Source organism: Macaca nemestrina, chromosome 15 (assembly GCF_043159975.1).
Source record: "Macaca nemestrina isolate mMacNem1 chromosome 15, mMacNem.hap1, whole genome shotgun sequence".
In the NCBI taxonomy this organism is placed as follows: Eukaryota; Metazoa; Chordata; class Mammalia; order Primates; family Cercopithecidae; genus Macaca; species Macaca nemestrina.
The window spans coordinates 82,888,914-82,907,983 of NC_092139.1; the positions used below are offsets into that span (position 1 = coordinate 82,888,914).

General features: G+C 35.0%; 1 long non-coding RNA gene and 1 pseudogene across 1 annotated transcript in view; one reads left to right on the forward strand and one right to left on the reverse strand.

The window, feature by feature from the left end:
- LOC105466290 (uncharacterized) overlaps positions 1–19,070 on the reverse strand; it is an 85,944-nt gene that overhangs the window by 35,404 nt on the left and 31,470 nt on the right. Inside the window, exons 4-5 of the long non-coding RNA XR_011613834.1 lie at positions 6,281–6,368; positions 4,808–4,943 (exon numbers count right to left, since the gene is read on the reverse strand). This is a non-coding gene — a long non-coding RNA (uncharacterized lncRNA). The remainder of the gene's footprint in view (positions 1–4,807; positions 4,944–6,280; positions 6,369–19,070) is intronic.
- Positions 6,503–10,981, forward strand: LOC139358790 (uncharacterized; annotated as a pseudogene).

Below are 19,070 nucleotides of genomic sequence, written 5' to 3' on the forward strand. Positions count from 1 at the left end.
CATCTTTATTTCTGCCTTCATTTCATTATGTACCCAGTAGTCATTCAGGAGCAGGTTATTCAGTTTCCATGTAGTTGAGCGGTTTCAACTCGATCAACTGGAAGAAAGAGTATCTGTGATTGAGGATCAAATGAATGAAATGAAGCGAGAAGAGAAACCAAGAGAAAAAAGAAGAAAAAGAAATGAACAAAGCCTGCAAGAAGTATGGGATTATGTAAAAAGACCAAATCTACGTCTGATTGGGGTGCCTGAAAGTGAGGGGGAAAATGGAACAAGTTGGAAAACACTCTTCAGGATATCATCCAGGAGAACTTCCCCAACCTAGTAGGGCAGGCCAACATTCAAATCCAGGAAATACAGAGAATGCCACAAAGATACTCCTCGAGAAGAGCAACTCCAAGACACATAATTGCCAGATTCACCAAAGTTGAAATGAAGGAAAAAATCTTAAGGGCAGCCAGAGAGAAACGTTGGGTTACCCACAAAGGGAAGCCCATCAGACTAACAGCAGATCTCTCAGCAGAAACTCTCCAAGCCAGAAGAGAGTGGGGGCCAATATTCAACATTCTTAAAGAAAAGAATTTTAAACCCAGAATTTCATATCCAGCCAAACTAAGTTTCATAAGTGAAGGAGAAATAAAATCCTTTACAGATAAGCAAATGCTTAGAGATTTTGTCACCACTAGGCCTGCCTTACAAGAGACCCTGAAGGAAGCACTAAACATGGAAAGGAACAACCGGTACCAGCCATTGCAAAAACATGCCAAAATGTAAAGACCATCGAGGCTAGGAAGAAACTGCATCAACTAATGAGCAAAATAACCAGTTAATATCATAATGACAGGATCAAGTTCACACATAACAATCTTAACCTTAAATGTAAATGGACTAAATGCTCCAATTAAAAGACACAGACTGGCAAACTGGATAAAGAGTCAAGACCCATCAGTCTGCTGTATTCAGGAGACCCATCTCACACGCAGAGACATACATAGGCTCAAAATAAAGGGATGGAGGAAGATTTACCAAGCAAATGGAGAACAAAAAAAAAGCGGGGGTTGCAATACTAGTCTCTGATAAAACAGACTTTAAACCAACAAAGATCAAAAGAGACAAAGAAGGCCATTACATAATGGTAAAGGGATCAATTCAACAGGAAGAGCTAACTATCCTAAATATATATGCACCCAATACAGGAGCACCCAGATTCATAAAGGAAGTCCTTAGAGACTTACAGAGAGACTTAGACTCCCATACAATAATAATGGGAGACTTCAACACTCCACTGTCAACATTAGACAGATCAACGAGACAGAAAGTTAACAAGGATATCCAGGAATTGAACTCATCTCTGCAGCAAGCAGACCTAATAGACGTCTATAGAACTCTCCACCCCAAATCAACAGAATATACATTCTTCTCAGCACCACATCGTACTTACTCCAAAATCGACCACGTAATTGGAAGTAAAGCACTCCTCAGCAAATGTACAAGAACAGAAATTATAACAAACTGTCTCTCAGACCACAGTGCAATCAAACTAGAACTCAGGACTAAAAGTATTTTAAAAGAAAAAAATATATTAGGACTAAAAGATGCCATTAAATTTGTCACCGCAGAAATACAACAGAGCACATTTTTAGGCACTGTGATATGTTAACAGTATATTAATTTATGTGTAAACACAGTCCCATGTGCTCATCAATACAGGAAAATAAACTTTTAAAACTAATAAACTACTTCAGTAATGTTGCAGGATACTATATCAATATACAAAACAATAAATTGCATTTCTATACACTTACAACAAAATATATGGGAAAAATTAAGAAACGCCATTTGCCATAACATCAAAAATAATACTTATAAATATAACTAAGATGGTAAAATATTTGTACAATAAAAACTCTATAATATTGGTAAAGGCAATTATAGAAGAGACCAAAAAAAACTTAGTGTTCATGGATTGGATAAATTAATATTAAAACATTCATACTACTAAAAGTGATATAAAGATTTAAAGCAATCTCACCGGGTGTGGTGGCTTACACCTGTAATCCCAGCACTTTGGGAGGCTGAGGCGGGTGGACTGCTTGAGGTCAGGAGTTCGTGACCATTCTGGCCAACATGGTGAAACCCCGTCTCTACTAAAAATACAAAAAAAGTTAGCCAGTCATGGTGGTGTGCGCCTGTAATCCCAGCTACTCAGGAGACTGAGGCAGGGGGATTGCTTGAACCAGGAAGGTGGAGGTTGCAGTGAGCCAAGATCACCTCACTGCACTCCAGCCTGGGCCCTGAGTGACAGAGTGAGACTCCATCTCAAAAAAAAAAAAAAAAAAAAAAAAAAAATTAAAGCAATCTCTATCAAAATTAAAATATCATTTTCCAGAAAAATAAAAAATTTCTGAAGTTTGTGTGGAATTAGAAAAGACCCAAAATAACCAAAGAATTTTGAGCAGGAACAAAGCTGAAGGCATCAAACTTCTTAATTTCAAATGATTTAACAAAGCCATAGTCATCAAAACAGCATGATATGGGCATTAACCCAGACACATACGCCAATGAAACTGAATAGAGAGCTCAGAAATATCCATCTGAATACAGTCAACTAATTTTCAACAAAGACATACAAACACACAGTGAAGAAAGAATAAACTGTTCAATAAATGGTGATGGGAAAACTGGATATACACATGCAAAAAAAATTTAACCCATCTTTTACAGAATACACAAAAATCAGCTTACAGGGAATTAAAGACTTAAATATTGGACCTGAAACCATAAAACTTTTGGAAGACAACATTGAGGAAAATTCTTTGGCATTGTTTGCGGCAATAATTATTTTTTGTATTTGACACTAAAAGCCCAGGGAGAAAAAAAATGAGACTACATCAAACCAAAAAGTTTCTACTGCAGAGCAAAAGACAGTCAATCAATTTAAAAGGCAATCCACAGGACCAGAAAAAAATACTTGTAAACCAAATATCAGATAAAGGGTTAGTATTCAAAATATGTAAGAAATTCATAAAATGTAACACCCTCAAAATAAAAATAGCAATAAAAATAACACATTCTTTTCAAAAGTAGCCAAATAATCTAAATAGATCCTTTTTTGAAGAAGCCATTAATAATCATCAGGAAAATGCAAATCAAAATGGAAATGAGATAGCACCTCAAACACACGTTAGGGTAATGTTTATTAAAAATTCAAAACAAAACAAATTTTATCAGTGATAAAGAGAAAAGGGACCTTGTACACTGTCACTGGGAATGTAAATTGGTAAAACCATTAAGGAAAACAGCATGAAGATTCATCAAAACATTAAAAATAAAACTATCATATGATTCATGAATCCTACCTCTGGTTAAATATCCAAAGAACAGAAAATCACATATTGAACAGATATCTTCACTCTTATGTTTCCTGAAGCATTATTCACAATAGACAAGATATGAAAACAACATAAATGTCCATCAACACATAAATGAATAAAGAAAATGTCATAAAGCTAGGCATGTGGCTCATGCCTATAATCCTTGTATTTTGGGAAGCTAAGGCAGGAGGATTGCTTGAGGCCAGGAGTTCAAGACCAGCCTGGGTAACATAGCAAGACCGTGTTCCTACAAATTAGCTTGGCATGGTGGTGCACCCCTGTAGTTCTAGCCACTTTTGAGGCTGAGGTGGGAGAATGATTTGAACCCAGGAGTTTGAGGTTTCAGTGAGCTATGATAATGCCACTGCGCTCCAGCCTGGGGAACAAAGATGGACAACTGTCTCCAACAATAACAAAAGAGAAATTAATATAAATATGTGCATACAGTATGAAGGCTATATTAATAATAATGTATAAGTAAATTATATTAATGAAGTAGATTTCAAATGTTCTCACCATACACCAAAAAAACCCTAGTAAGTATGAGAAGTAATAGACATGCTATTGAGCTTGATTTTGGTAATTTTACAATGTGTGTGTGTTTGTGTGTCTGCGTGCATGTGTGTATATCTCAAAACATCATATTGTGCACCTTAAATATATAAAATTTTTGTCAATAATATGCCAATAGAGGTGGAAAAGTATCAAGTATAACCAAAATAGTATCTAGCCACATACAAATTTCATTTAAAACCCTTTAAAATAAATTCTAGATTAAATTTAAAATCCAAATTGACATAATTTTCTTAGTCAGGGAGGTTAAAATGAGCAAGCATGGCTTAAAAGCTAGAATTGAATATTTAGCTAAAGTATCATTTATAAAGAGAGTAAGTAAAATATTTTCAAAAGTAAAAACATTGAGAGATTTGATTACTGAAAGATTTTTAAAGAGTATACTTCAAAAAGAGAGAAACATTTTCTTGTACAAAGTTAACATACAAATAAAAGTGTTAAAGACTTGATATTGAAATGTCAATCTATGGTGGACATGGAACAGAAGAAACTACATAGTCCTTAGATGCCTCAGTTTCAGAAGCATAAAAATATAATAAAAGTGTAATTCCATGCATTTTATTTAAACTCAATAAGCTAAATTTGGGGATACTTGAACAATTTAACTATAGAATGAGTCTACTTTTTAGAAATATTTTTCATCACCAATACATTAAAAATTCGTAGCACTTTAATCCCATTTTCTGGAGAATATTAACTATTCTTCTAACAGAACTGATTTGTATCAATGGAACAAGAGTGGCATAGACATTGCCTACAAGGTTCTGGATGCTCAGGATGATTGGGTTATATGTCCATAACAGGGCTGAAGACAATGAGATGATAAGGTTCACCGAGTACATGACCACAGAGCAACTCACCAGTGGCAGGATGATCTGGGTAACCCTTTTCTCTGGCGAGGATCTTGGGGAGTAGCTGGTACTCTGAAGATGCTGGGATCACCTCTGATGCTTGGACAAAAAGATCACCATGTATGCACTTGACAGCAGCATAATCCTACAAGGAAGACATCCCTGGATAATGTCAGAATAAAAAACACTCCCCACATGATGGGCTTCATGGGTATTTGCTGACCTTAAATAGATTGGTCTGGGTCACAATGGAAGAAGCCACAGTGTAGAATATTTTGTTACTACTGAAAGACAAATTGAGGGAATTAAAAAAAAAAAAAAAAAAAGGAAAAAGGAAAAAAGAGGACACTGACAATTTTATTTGTAAATTTATGTTTAAAGCTTGCCAACCAGAAGGTGCTGAGGCTGATTGTGCTGGCCTGGTGCATACTCAGGAGACAGGTGGTACAGATATAGAGGCCCCTTGTCACTTTGTTTATGTAGATCAAGGACTTGCATTTGAAGTTATTCCCAAAATGCAGTGATTCACACATATCTGGATGCAAAACATCTGCTACAGTGAGGATCATCACTACCTGAATGAAGGCCAAGTGACAGCTGATCAAGTCATATGGCTTAGGTTTGTGATCCTGAAAGAGTGTGAAGTTGTGGAAGAAAAGCAAAAAGGCATTGGCTGAAAGTCCAATGGCAGATTCAGAAAAAAAAAAACCAACAAACAAAAACTTTTAAGCATAACTGAAGTGAAAAGTGTGTTCATATTAATGACAAAAATAAACATATTTCATATATCTGGGACCAAAACAATGGATCTCACATTATCGATGTTTGTTCTTTAGTGTCCAAAATGATCACATCATTATTTTAATTTTACCCACTTCTTCTTGGTTAACTATATCATATAAATTCTGCATAATCCAATCTCTGCACTGTTTTCTACACCAAATAACTTATATATGTAAAACATCAACACATTCATAATTATGCCTGTGTAGGTACACAATTTCTAAACTTCTATTATACCTATGCCTCTCCTTTTAGAAATCATATCCTTGTTGTTTAATATTTCTGCATTCTATATTAAGCATCTAGAATGGTAAGGAACATATAAAATTGCTCAGTGGTATTTGCTCAGTTAAATTAAATAAAAATTTATTCTAATAGGAAAGAATCACCAACAAACAAATGCTAATATCTAGTTGACTCTTTCTCACATCCCATCACTTTGATACATCTCATTTCTTCATCACTCTCCTGTGATTTTGGACTCAGTAATTCTACCCAATGCACTATAATAATTAATGATAATACCCTTATTTTCAATCAGCTGATTCTCAATCTTTATTTCATCTGAAACCTTATATTTCCTTTGCTATGAACTGTGAAATATTCTCAGTATCTGAGAATTAAAATGAACTTACTTAAGGGGCATTATTGCCCCTTAAAGATTATATTGTGTGTTTACCAATAATCTAATTCTTTTACCTAAAAATGATGCTGATTTTCTCCAAGTTTATTTTTCATCCCAGAAATATTTTATGAGACTCTCTTCCTCTCAGTACAGGAGTGCCACCTGTCAATTATCAAGAAAAAAATTGCCACTTTAGTCACTGCTTGACAAGCATGAACTTGCACCTAAATAATCACATGTTGATTCTTTTCCTGAGACATCACTTACTGCAGGGATACTCTCAAATGCCTAGAAAAATGCTATCTGCAATAGTAAAGGTAATTCCCCTAAAGTTTTCTCAGAATATCTGCAATACCAGAATATCTTGTAAAGTTTCACAGAATAATGATGCAGTTACTGTCTCATGTTATTTAGCTTGGGTTCGGGCATCATTATTTCATCAGTTGAATTTAATCCAGAACTAAGAATGGTTTAGCTTCATGACATGGAGAAATAGAAAACCACCACCTTCACTCAGATTCTTATGAGATGAAGGTGTGTCCGTCTCTATATTCAAGGACATTTATTACTGTACTGTCCCATAAATATGAATATGTAAGGCAAAGCAGAAATGTTGACAGCATTCTTGGCTAATAATCAGGCTAGGCTGATTAATGACTGAGGTAGAAAATTGCCTAAAAGCCACCTGATACATATATAAAATGTTATAAGACATATGTTGTATAGTTAATTAAGTAATTGTTACTTTTTTAAAGACTTAATCTAGTAAGAGAACACGTTTATTTTAGCTGCAAGAACCAAACGACAGAGAGCTCCTACCAGCATACAGTGGCACCCTTGGCACAGTTGGATTCTACTAGCAATTTGGAACCAGAAATAGTAGGATCATATTAAATTAATGACTTAATGTTCTCTAAATATTAGGATTACACTCCATTACCAGTAACAAAATAGTTGGGTATGGATTAATAATATGTGTACAATGATTTATTGACTATATTTATGTAATTTTATTGATATACTCCATGTTATAAACCATACATCAAAAAGAAATGATGTAAATAGTTAGATAAAATAACATTGATAATGTTAGCATTTTCTTCTCCCACTACCAATAGACATTGAGCTCACCCTCTCTAATTCATGCCCTTCCCTCTGTTAAGTGGTCATCACACACTGAAAAGGACTTGACTTTCTGAATTATCAAATGGTGTATTTCTCCATGAGAACCTGAAGGGCATTGCTACTGAGCCTGGACAGGAAAGAACCATGGTCCCCATGGAACAGGTGTACAAATAATTACTTTTAATAATAAATTATTTTTATTGTATATTTAAAAAATATATCTCAGTTGACACAACTGAACTGATTGTTGTCTTCAATATATCAAAAGTGTTTTATTTTTATGCAAATTTTAAACATTGCATCGTTAATTTCTTCTAATGATTCTGGCAAATTTATTATGAAAAAATCATGGAATTTGCAATAACAGGATGACAAACTAGGAGAAATAAAATAAATAAAAAATCCATAGAAGTTACTTACACTTTGGTCAGAGTGCAAAAAATAATTGAGTTTTATTTGATACACTAAAAAAATAAAATCTGAACACATTTTAGCTCTCAATATGAGAAGTGACAACTAGATACTGCTAGGGCTAAGGGTAAAGCTATTCTCAGAAAACACACAATGCAAATTAAGTTCACTCTCATTTTACTGACTTAATTTTAGGCTGTTCTCAATATCATAAGTCTCAAAGTGTAGACATGATCATGGATAATGATGGGGAAAATAACACCATTAAATGCACTGGGCAAAAAAAGACTGATCATAACATATGTGGGGTTAGATCAGACATCTGAAGAAAAGATAAGGCATATAATGAAAGAAAGAAGTCATTTATAAGAACCCAAGAACTATTTGTATAGAATGAATATGTTCCATTGAGGGGAAAAAGTCTGGTAAAATTTATTTTTTTACCTTCATCACAAAATTTAACTTTTAAAGTGGTTTTATTTTATAAATAATATTTGAATAGTGAGTGATCTTTTCACTTTGCCTCCTGTAGATTTAAGAATAAAATCTATTTTTAAAAACTGTTTGTTACATTAATCAAAAGTGTCATTTTAAACATACATTTTTTCCATATTAGTTGAGGAACCCTGAAAGACCTATGATTGGTCATAATAACAAAAGTAATTATGAGCATTTTGGGTGTCAACTTGAGGGGGTTGATTGACAAATGGCAATAAGTGGCAACCTCAAAAAGTCAGATGACAAATTTAGAAAATAAAAACTCATTTTTCACTAAAGTTAGTTTCATAAACATATCTTTTTAAAATACACAAATGCCAGAAGAATAACTAAATAAGCATCAAATGTTACTGATTTACTGCAGTGCATCAACAATTCTCTAGAAATTAAACTTAATGTGGGGTGCAGCTGAAAGTACAACTCTTGCTGACAAGCATATTGCTAATTCTGAGGCATTTAATTCTCAGCTGCCCTGGGGGAAAGCATAGGCACGGAAAGTGTCACTCCTGAATTAGGAGGCAGAAAAATAGCTGGAGAGAGTTGACCACAAATTGTGTGCTACCAATTTTGAAAACCCTACAAATACTACAGGAAAATTTTTAGTTTCTATTTTGTTTATTTTTTTCTGACCATCCCAACCAAGAAGACATCAATTAATAGACACCCGTCTTTACTAAAGGCTTGAAAGTTTTAATTTTACCCATTATGTCCATATATATTACAGTAAAGAGATTGCAAGTCATAGCTATTAACTGTGTCAAATATTAAATTTGGAGGGATAGTTCCAAGTGGGAAATTGAAATGTGAAGGAATGCATTCTTTTCTGTGTACACTAATTAAAAGCAATTGAACTTCTTTCTGATATTATCCTCCCTCAGTGCATAAAATGCAGACAGAACATTTGAAATGCTTTAATTAATTTATTTAATATTCACAGACATAATGATTTTGTGCTTTTAACTTTTCTGGAGATTTCTATGCCTTCACTGATCACAAATTTTTGACCTGAGTTTAGGCTGCTGGCCTAAAAACAGACACATGTGGCCCACTGCTGTCACTGCCAGGGCCCAAAAACTGGTTCTCTGGTGTCCAAGTCCCCAGGTAAACTTCAGCACAACTTCAACTAATATCTACACCCTAAGCCACTGAGGAAATCACAGAAACCACTGACCCTATGTACTGCCAAAGAAGTCATAAAAAGATCACACTACCACAAGCACACAAAATCAAAACCAGAGTAATTTCTTTAGTCAACAACGTACACATATCCTTAGGAAAACATATTTTTCTACAAACGCAATTTAAAAAAATTGGAACACAAGATATGTACATATCAATAGAATGACACAGGAAACATAAAAAAGCAGGAAAATATGACACCACCAAAGGACTACAACAATTGTCCAGTGATATAGTTTGGATTTCATAGTGAAATGTAATTCCCAAGGTTGGAAGTGGGGACTGGTGAAAGGTGACTGGATCATGGGAGTGGATTTCTCATGAATAATTTAGCACCATCCCTCTTGGTACTGTCCTCATAATAGTGAGTGAGTTTTCATGAGTTCTGTTCATTTAAAAGTGTGTAACACCTCCCCTTTGTTCTATTGCTCCTGCTTTCACCATGTGATGTGTGTGCTCCCCCTTGGCCTTCTGCCATGATTGGAAGCTTCCTGAGGCTCCTCCAGAAGCAGGTGTCACTATTCTTCTTGTAATGTCCGCAAAACTGTGAGCCAATTAAACTTCTTTTCCTTATAAGTTACCCAGTTTCAGATATTTCTTTATAGCAATGCAAGAACATGCTAATACATTCAGCAACAGACCCTAATATAAAAGGAATTGCTCAGAATGCCACATGGGGAATACAAAATGTTTATTTGAAAGAAGCTCAATGAGATACAGGACTGTAGGGAAAAGAAAAAAGATCAGACTGTTACTGTGTCTATGAAGAAAGGAAAGACATAAAAAATTCCACTTTGACCTGTACCTTGAACAACTGCTTTCCTTAAATGCTGTTAATTTGTAACTTTGCCCCAGCCACTGTGCCACAACCTTGTGCTCCCAGAAACATGTGTTGTATGGAATCAAGGTTTCAAGGATCTAGGGCTGTGCAGGACATGCCTTGTTAACAAAATATTTACAAGCAGTATGCTTGGTAAAAGTCATCGCCATTCTCTAGTCTCAATAAACCATGGGCACAATGCACTGTGAAAAGCCACAGGGACCTCTGCCTTGGAAAGCCAGGTATTGTCCAAGGTTTCTCCCTATGTGATAGTCTGAAATATGGCCTCGTGGGATGAGAAAGACCTGACCGTCCCCCAGCGCGACACCCATAAAGGGTCTGTGCTGAGGTGGATTAGTTAAAGAGGAAAGCCTCTTGCAGCTGAGATAGAGGAAGGCCACTGTCTCCTGCCTGCCCCTGGGAACTGAATGTCTTGGTATAAAACCCGATTGTACATTTGTTCAATTCTGAGATAGGAGAAAAACTGCCCTATGGTGGGAGGCAAGAAAAGTTGGCAGCAATGCTGCTTTGTTATTCTTTACTCCATTGACATGTTTGGGTGGAGAGAAACATAAATCTGGCCTACGTGCACATCCAGGCATAGTACATCCCCTTGAACTTAATTGTGACGTAGATTCTTTTGCTCACATGTTTTCTTGCTGACCTTCTCCCTATTATCATCCTGCTCTCCTACCTCATTCCTCTTGCTGATATAATGAAAATAATAATCAATAAAAACTGAGGGAACTCAGAGACCGGTGCTGGTGCAGGTCCTTGGTATGCTGAGTATTGATCTCCTGGGCCACTGTTGTTTCTCTGTACTTTGTCTCTGTGTCTTATTTCTTTTCTCAGTCTGTTGTCCCACCTGACAAAATATACCCACAGGTGTAGAGGGGCAGGCCACCTCTTCACAAGAGAAATCTAGAAACAAATACAAAGAAATCATAAAATCAATTCAGGATAAGAACTGAGAAATTTACCAGAGAGATCAATATTTTAAAGAAAAAGCAAGCAGAAAATCTAGAACTAAAAAATTCATTGAAAGAAATACAAAATACATTGAAATCATTAATAATAAAATAATCAGAATAATAAATCTCAGAAATTGAAGACAGGCCTTTTGAAATTATTCATTTAGACAAAAAAAAACTAAGAATGAGCAACATCTTCAAGATGTCTGGGACTACACAGAGTGATGGAACTTATGAATTATCAATATTCCTGAGATCACCCTCTATTAGTCCATTTTTGCACTACTATAAAGAAATGCCTGAGACTGGATAATTTATAAAGAGAGGAGGTTTAATTGACTCACAGTTCTGCAGGATATACAGAAAGCATACTGGTTTCTGCTTCTAAGGAGGCTTCAGAAAGCTGCCAATCATAGCAGAAGGCAAAGGGGGAGTGAGGCACATCACATGGCTGGAGTAGGAGAAAGAGGCAAGGAAGGTGCACACTACACACTTTAAACCAACCATATCTCACAATAACTCACTCACTATTACAAGAACAGCAGCAAGGAAATGATACTAAGCCATTTATGAGAAACTGCCCCAGTGATCCAATCATTTTCCACTAGGCCCCACCTCCAACATTGGTGCCCCACCTTCAACATGAGATTTGAGTGGGGACACAGATCCAAACCATATCACCCTCAGATGTAGATAGACCAAAACTTTAGAAAATATATGTAAGGAAATAATGAATGAAAACTTCCCAAGTTTATCAAGAGAGTCAGACATCCAGATACAGGAGGCCCAGTGATCCCCAGGAAAATACATTGCACAAAGGACTTAACCATGGCATATTATATTCAGAATGTCTAAAGTGAAAGTGAAAGTATTTTAAAATTAGCAAGAGTAAAGTATCTAGTCACCTATAAAGGAAACTGCGTCAAACTAACAGCAGACTTTCCAACAGAAACCTTGCAGGCCAGAAGTGAATGAGACGGTATCTTCACAAAGTGTTTAAGAAAAACACTGTGAGCCAGAAGTTTGTATCTTTTTGATAAACTTCATAAATGAAGGAGAATTAAAGTTTTCTCTAGACAAGCAAATGCTAGGAGACTTTGTCACCACTAATCTAGTCCTATAGGAAATGCTCAAAAGGGTCTTAAACACGGAAAAAAAAGGTTGATATTCACAAAAATATACAAAAGATATAAAATTCACAGTTTATATAAAACAACTGCGCAAGGAGCAAGGGAAAAATATAAAATGGCAACATGACAGAATTTCATCAAACCACAAAGACAGAAAAAAATAAAAAAAGAAGTTATAAAATAACTTGAAAACAACAATATAACAAGAACAAAATCCTATATATCAATGTTAACCTTGAATATAAATAGAATAAATGCTCTACTTAAAGGATAAAGATTGGCAGAATGAATTTTGTAAAACCATAGCATAATTATATGCTGCCTGTAAGATACTCATCTTACCCATAAAGACACATATAAACTAAAAATAAACAGGTGGAAAAAGATATTCCACACAAATGAAAATCAACAGTAAGCAAGACTAGGTATACTTAAAAACTGTACAACAAAAATCATTTTAAAGAAGACAAAAAAGATCATTATATAATGATAAAGAGATCAACTTAGCAAGAGGATATAACAATCCCAAATACATATATATCCAACAGCAAGCACCCAAATTCAGAAATCCAATATTCCTAGACCTGAAAAAAGAGATAGACACAATACAATAATAGTGGGGGAATTCAACATCCTGCTCACAGCACCAGACAGATCATCAAGATAAAAATTAACAAACATTGGTCTTAAATTAGACTTGAGACCAAATGGACATAATAGACATTTACAAAGCATTCTACCCAATATATATTCTTTTCATCAGCACATGGAACACTCTCTTAGACTACAAGTTAGGTCACAAAACAAGTCTTAAATTTTTAAAAATCAAAATCATATCGAGTATCTTCTCAGGCTACAGTGGAATAAAGCTAGAAATCAACAGCAAGAGGAACTTTGGAAACTATATAAATACATGGGAATTAAATAACACGCTCCTGAACAGTCACTAGGTCAATAAAGAAATTAAGATGGAAATTAAACATTTTTTGAAACAAGTGAAAATAAAAACACAACATACCAAAACCTGTGATATACAGCAATAGCAGTGCCAAGAGGGAAGTCTTAAGATTAAATGCCTATATCAAAAAAGTAGAAGGACCACAAATTTACAAGCTAATGTCACGCCTCAAGGAACTAGAAAAAGAACAAACCAAACCCAAAGTTAGCAGAAGAAAATAAATAACAAGGAACAAAACAAAAATAAATAACATAGAACCCCCCAAAAATACAAAGGATCAATAAAACCAAAAAAATAGTTATTTGAAAAGATATACAAAACTGATAAACCACTAGCTAGACTAAGAAATAAATAAAGAAGACCCAAATAAACACAATCAGAAATGACAAAGAAGACATTACAACTGATACCCCAGAAGTACAAAAGGTCACTAAAGACTATTACAAACAAGTATTTACAACTTAGATAACCTAGAGTAAATGGATAAATTCCTGAAAACACACAATTTCCCAAGATTAAACCAGGATAAAAGAGAATTCCTGAACAGACAAATAATTGGTATGAGATTGAAATCGGTAATAAAAACATCTCTCAACAAAAAAATCCCAGGATCAGGAGGATTCACAGCCAAATTACACCAAACATACAAAAAAAATTAATACCCATTCTTTTGAAACTATTCTAAAACATAGATAAGGAGGGAATCCTCAACAAAACACTAAAAAATGTAATCCAACAGCACATCAAAAAGATACTACACCATGATCAGGTGGAATTTATCCCAATGGTGGAAGGATAGTTCAACATATGGAAATCAGTAAGTGTGATATATCACATCAACAGAATTAGAAACAAAAACCATATGATCATCTCAACAGATGCAGAAAAGGCATCCAATAAAACTCAGCATCCCTTCATGATAAAAATCCTCAACAAACTAGGCATAGAAGAAATATACCTCAATGTAATAAAGATTATATACAACAAACCCACAGCCAACATCATACTTTTTAAAAAATAGAAACCTTTCAGATCCTCCTGTGCATCATTCATCTATAAGAATGTTGTAGTATTTCTGCTTATTCCAAGAGGGCAGCTGATTAATATCAATCTCTTTTTCTTTCTCCCACCAGAATCAGAAGACCTTTCAGAACAGGATTTTCTTGTTCACTTGTTTTACCTACATCCTTAGCAACTAGCACAGGGCCCTAAATAGAGAAATTTGAAAATACATTTAATGATGCTGGTAGAAATATTTCTGAGGACATGTTTTGTGCATAAGGAAATGAATAAGAAGACTTTTTCCTCACTTTTTGCAAAGACTTCAATCATAAGGCTAAAATATACATTACCTAAATTCTATCTCATTTTCTTAATAATTCTATCTCATTTTTAAAAATTTTAGATTCAGGGGGTACCTGTGCAGGTTTTTTATATGGGTATATTTTGTGATGCTGAGGTTTGGGCTTCTAATGATCCTGTTGCCCAAGTAGCAAACATAGTACCCCACAGGTAATCTCCCAACGCTTTCTCCCCATCCTCCCTCCCCTAATTTAGAGTGTCCCACGTCTACTCTTCCCATCTTTGTGTCCATGTGTAACCAACAACATCATATCTAATATGGGAAAGTTGAAAGCATTTCCTGTAAGATCTAGAACAAGACAAGGATGCCAACTTTCACTACTCTTACTCAACACTGTACTGGAATTTCTTGCCAGTGCAATCAGGCAGAAAAAAGAAATAAAATGCATTCAAATTGGAAAAGAGGAAGTCAAACTATCCCTGTTTGATGATGATATAATATTATTCCTGAAGAGCCCTAAAGATGCTGCCAAAAATTCTTAAATTTGACAAAGGAAGCAGTAAAGCTTCAGGATAAAAAATTAATGTACAAATATCAGTAGTGTTTATAGACACCAATGAGCCAGCCAAAGACCAAATCAAGAAAAAAAAAAATCCCATTTACAATATCTACAAAAAAATACTGGGAATATCTTTAACCTAGAAGCTGAAAGACTTCTAGAAGGAGAACTACGAAACACTGATGAAAAAAATCCTAGATGACATAAACAAATGAAAAACCCCCACACTTATAAATTAGAATATGCAGTATCATTAAAATGACCATACTGTTCAAGGCAAACTACAGATTCCACACAATCCCTATCAAATTACCAATGTCAGTTGTCACAGAATTAGAAAAAGCAATCTTAAAATTAATATGGAACCAAAAAAAGGGCCTGAATAGCCAAAGCAATTCTAAGCAAGAAGAACAAAGCTGGAGGCATCACATTACCTGTCTTCAAATTATACTACAAAACTATAGAAACCAAAACAGCATGGTACTGGCATAACATAGACACATCGATCAATGGAACCGAATAGACAGCTCAGAAATAAAGCCCCATACCTACAAGCAGCTTATCTTTAAAAAAGTCAACAAAAATATATTCTGGGAAAATGGCACCCTATAAATAACTAGTGCCAGTAAAATTGGATAACCACATGTGGGATAGTAAAACTGGACCCATACCTCTCAACATATACAAAAATAAACTCAATATGGATCAAAGACCAAAGTGTAAGACCTGAAACCACAGAAATCCTAGAAGAAAACTTAGGAAAAACTCTTCCAGACATTGGTCTAGGCAAAGAATTTATGACCAAGTCCTCAAAAGCAAATGCAACAAAAATAAACAAATGAGACAATTAAACTAAAAAGTTTCCACACAGCAAAAGAAATAATTAACAAAGTAAACAGACAGTCTACAAAGTGGGAAAATATATTTGCAAACTATGCATCCAATAAAGGGCTTACATCCAGAACTACAAGGAATTCTAACAACACAACAACAATAAAACAACAACAAACAACACCATTAAAAAGTGGGGCAAAGGATAAAACACATTTTTCAAAAGAGTACCTACAAGCAGTCAACAAACATGAAAAATGCTCAATATTTCTAATCAGAGAAATAAAAATTAAAATAGTACAATATAATCTTATACCAGTCGGAATGGCTATTATTAAAAAGTCAAAAAAAAAAAAAAAGATGTTGGTGAGGATGTGAAGAAATGGGAATGCTTATATACTGTTGGTAAAAATGTAAATAAGTACAACCTCCATGGAAAACAATATGGAGATTTCTCAAAGAACTAAAAACAGAACTACCATTTGACCCAATTCCATCACTGGGTATATACCCAAAGGAAAATAAATCAGTATATCAAAAATATAACTGCACTCGTGTTTATCACAGCACTATTCACAATTTCAAAAAAAGAAATAAACCTAAATGTCCATCAGTGGAGAACTGGATATAGAAAATACTATGCAGCCATAAAATCATGTCTCTTGCAGCAACACTGATGGTATTAAAGGCCATTATCTTAAGTGAAAAACTCAGAAACAGAAAGTCAAATACTACACGCTAACTACAATAAACGGTATAGAGAAGACATTAAATGACCTGATGGAGCTGAACACCATGGCACAAGAATTATGTGATGCATGCACAAGCTTCAATAGCCAATTCAATCAAGTGGAAGAAAAGGTATCAGTGAATGAAGATCAAATGAATGAAATAAAGTAAGAGAAGTTTAGAGAAAAAAGTAAAAAGAAATGAACAAAGCCTCCAAGAAATATGGGACTATATGAAAAGACCAAATCTATGTTAGCTTGGTGTACCTGAAAGTGACAGAGAGAATGAAACCAAGTTGGAAAACACTCTTCAGGATATTATTCAGGAGAACTTCCCCAACCTAGCAAGGCAGGCCAACATTCAAATTCAGGAAATACAGAGAACACCACAGATACTTTTCCAGAAAAACAACCCCAAGACACATAATTACCAGATTCATCAAGGTTGAAATGAAGGAAAAAATGTTAAGGGCAGCCACAGACAAATGTGGGGTTACCCACAAAGGGAAGCCCATCAAACTAACAGTGGATCTCTCAGCAGAAACTCTACAAGCCAGAAGAGAGTGGGGGCCAATATTCAACATTCTTAAAGAAAATAATTTTCAGCCCAGAATTTTATATCCAGCCAAACTAAGCTTCATAAGTGAAGGAGAAATAAAATCCTTTACAAACACGCAAATGCTGAGAGACTTTGTCACCACCAGGCCTACCTTACAAGGGCTCCTGAAGGAAGCACTAAACATGGAAAGGAACAATCAGTACCAACCACTGCAAAAACATGCCAAATTGCAAAGACCATTGATGCTAAGAAGAAACTGCATCAAGTAACGAGCAAAATAACCAGCTAACATCATAATGACAGCATCAAATTCACACATAACAATATTAACCTTAAATGTAAATGGGCTAAATGCACCAACTAAAAGACACAGACTGGCAAATTAGATAGCATCAAGAACCGTCAGTGTGCTGTATTCAAGAGACCCATCTCACGTGCAGAGACACACATAGGCTCAAAATAAGGAGAAGGAGGAAGATCTATCAAGCAAATGGGAACCAAACCAAACCAAAACAAAACAAAACAACAACAAAAAAAACAACCAGAGGTTGCAATCCTAGTCTCTGATAAAACAGATTTTAAACCAACAAGATCAGAAGAGACAAAGAAGGCCATTACATAATGGTAAAGGGATCAATTCAACAAGAAGAGCTAAGTATCCTAAATATATATGCACCCAATACAGGTGCACACAGATTCCTAAGGCAAGTCCTTAGAGACCTACAAAGAGACTTAGACTCCCACACAATAATAGTGGGAGACTTTAACACACCACTGTCAATATTAGATCAATGAGACAGAAGGTTAACAAGGATATCCAGGACTTGAACTCAGCTCTGCACCAAGCAGACCTAATACACATCTACAGAACTCTCCACCCCAAATCAATAGAATATACAGTCTTCTCAGCACCACATCACACTTATTCCAAAATTGACCACATAGTTGAAAGTAAAGCACTTCTCAGCAAATATAAAAGAATATAAATCACAACAAACTGTCTCTAAGACCACAGTGCAATCAAATTAGAACTCAGGATTAAGAAACTCACTTAAAACTGCAAAACTACATGGAACCTGAACAACCTGCTCCTGAATGACTACTGGGTAAATAGTGAAATGAAGGCAGAAATAAAGGTGTTCTTTGAAACCAATGAGAACAAAGATACAACATACCAGAATCTCTGGGACACATTTAAAGCAGTGTGTAGAGGGAAACTTATAGCACTAAATTTCTGGAAGGGAAAGCAGAAAAGATCTAAAATCAATACCCTAACATCACAATTAAAAGAACTAGAGAAGAAAGAGCAAACAAATTCAAAAGTTAGCAGAAGGGAAGAAATAACTAAGATCAGAAGAGAACTGAAAGAGATAGAGACAAAAAAGAAAAAAAAACCCTTCAAAAAATCAGTGAATCCAGGAGCTGGTTTTCTGAAAAGATCAACAGAATTGAAAGACCACTAGCAAGACTAACAAAGAAGAAAAGAGAGAATAATCAAATAGACGCAATAAAAAATGATAAAGGGGATATCACCACCAATCCCACAGAAACACAAACTACCCTCAGAGAATACTATAAACACCTCTATGCAAATAAACTAGAAAATCTAGAAAAAATGGATAAATTCCCGAACACATACATCCTCCCAAGACTAAACCAGGAAGAAGTTGAATCTCTGAATAGACCAATAACAGGCTCTAAAATTGAGGCAATAATTAATAACCTACCAACCAAAAAAAATCCAGGACCAGAGGGATTCACAGCCGAATTCTACCACAGGTACAAAAAGAAG